The sequence below is a fragment of the Cebus imitator genome, unplaced genomic scaffold, assembly GCF_001604975.1.
Source record: "Cebus imitator isolate Cc_AM_T3 unplaced genomic scaffold, Cebus_imitator-1.0 Scaffold1156, whole genome shotgun sequence".
Lineage (NCBI taxonomy): Eukaryota > Metazoa > Chordata > Mammalia > Primates > Cebidae > Cebus > Cebus imitator.
Window position 1 is genome coordinate 8,133 of NW_016108471.1, and position 2,470 is coordinate 10,602.

The 2,470-nt window shown below is 37.2% G+C and overlaps 1 pseudogene; it reads left to right on the forward strand.

The window, feature by feature from the left end:
- The window catches only part of LOC108298867, a 3,494-nt pseudogene extending 1,738 nt beyond the window's left edge, over positions 1 to 1,756 (forward strand).
- The last annotated feature ends 714 nt before the right edge of the window (positions 1,757 to 2,470 follow it).

The following is a 2,470-nucleotide window of genomic DNA, read 5'->3' on the forward strand; positions in this document are numbered from 1 at the left end:
TGAGCCTGGGGTTTTTATGGGCACAGGATGGGGAGCGCAGCAGGACATGGATGGTTTTGGAAAACAGCAACATTTGAGCAGGAAAACAGGGATGTATGTTCTCATTTTGGGCCATGGTTCCAGGCTTGACGGTGAGGCCCTTGTCAGGAACCTGCCTTCTTCTGCCCAGAATGTCCTTGCTTCCTGTCCCTATTAATGTGAAAATTGGTTTCAATTTAAAATGATTAAATATTAGTTAACAGAATCAAGTTTTTTATTGCTAGAAAAACTTAAAAAATAGATCACATATGATCTATTTTTAGGCTTTGTGGTGACAGAACTTGGCACTTAAGTAACACTCAATAAATATTTGTTGACTCATGATTCAAAAGTATCAATTTTGAGGCTAAAATGAAACTGTACTTAGAGTATAACAAGTTTATATAACTTAACCACTGTAATAATTTTAGCTGAAGTTTTCATTTTTCTTCCTTCATTTAGATTTCCTGACCTCTGAAAAGTGGAAGACAATTTTATGTTAAAAAAATTATCTCTAGGCCAAGTGTGATGGTTCATGCCTGTAATCCCAGCACTTTGAGAGGCCAAGCCAGGAGGATCACTTGAAGCCCGGAGTTTGAGACCAGCCTGGGCAATATAGCAAGACCCTGTCTCTACAAAAAATAAATAAAGTAATAGCTGAGTATGATGGCACATGCTTATAGTCCCAGATACACAGGAGGCTGAGGTAGGAGGATCACCTGAGCCTGGAGGTCAAGGCTGCAGTGAGCTATGATCTCTCAACTGCACTGTGGCCTGAGTTGACAGAGCAAGACCCTGTTACATATACACACAAAATCTCTAAAACCTCTAAAATGATGTGATGGCTGGGATTAGCTTCAAAACAATGAACAAGATGAACTACAAGTTGATCACTGTTGAAGCTGAATGATTCATACAAGGGGTGCATTATACAGTACTACCCTTTCTACTTTTATATATATCTAAAACTTTTCAATACATAAGGTTAGAAAAAAGGATTTGTAAGATTGAAATGTAGTTCCTGTGTCTTTCCCAAATATTTATTTCTTATTCTGGGTCCCTTAGCTAAAAGACAAATGGAGTTGGGGAGAGCATTTCCAGACTCCAAAAATTTGATAGTATCACTTACCTCCTTAACCCTAGGCCTCCTCTTTAGGAGCTTCTGCATAGGAATGAATGAAGGCTTTTGGAAGCTTCCCAAGACTTATGGTTGAACAACCTACTTTAGTTTCCATTACCTTCTTTTCTGGATTGAGGCAAAGCCCTTTAAGTTCAGCAATTTACAGGAGTGTGACAGGGGAAGTGGTTTTCCATTGAGAATGAGATAATGGCAGCATTCCTTGCCTGAGAAAGGAGTTGCAAGGATCTGTGGTGCTGTTGCCTCAGGGCACACTTGGGACAACTGCAACCAGCTGTTGCTGACGGGGCTGGCTTTTAATTAATTATTTTAGTAATTGTGTTGGCAATTTTCCATTTTCCTTGGTCTTAAAATAAAAAGGAAACACATCTAAAACTGTTTATGTAACTGCTAGAAGAAACACAAGGCTCTTAGCAACTGACCTAGCGTACCTTGACCAAATTGTATTGTACTTTGTGGACATGGACTGTCATCAAATTCGTGAGTCTTTTTTGATCACTCATGTTTTGCTGGAAATATTTCAACAAAGGGGAGGAGATACTTGGGGCTGTCTTTGCTCTTGCCTTGTCAGACGTTCTCACCCTGCTCCAGTACAATTGAGCCAATGTGAGTTTTAAACTTTTTTCTTCATTAAGAAATGCTCAAATTTATATCTAGAACACTGAAATTTAATACATATTTAAGAAGTTCTCTCTAGTCAGCTTAAAAGAAACCTAATACATTTGTAACACTACAATGATGTAAAAATTGGTTTTGTTTGACTTAACATGATTAAATATTAGTTAACAGAGTCACACTTTTTTATTGCTAGAAAGACTTATAAAAACAAACACTGGAGATTATTCAATCTGAAAGTTCTTACTTTATACAATAGAAGTTACTGATGCCCAGAAAAGCCATGTGACTTGTCCACTATCACGGGTCCCTTTGAGAAAACTCAAGTTGCTTTTGCTCTCTCTGAAATGAAGTTTTACAGAGACTGACAAGAAAATTCACTCAGCACAGCCATAGATCAAACGTAAGTGAGCCATAGGAGGTATGGCAGAGTAGAAAAATGAATTTGCTATCGTCTGCAGTTTTATTTTATGCAAGACACATACCATGGAGCCTCAAGCTATAGAGTTCTCAGGGAGACAATGTAATGTAATGTTTCTATTACAGAAAAAAATAGAGAAAACTTAGCCATAAAAGATCCAGTTCAAAAATTCATTAATGTGCATTTGGGAAATTAAAATATTCTTCTCATATTCAAAGAAAATAATTGCTGTTAAAGTCAATTTTGGAGAAGTCTGCTTTTAAAAATATGTTCTTTAG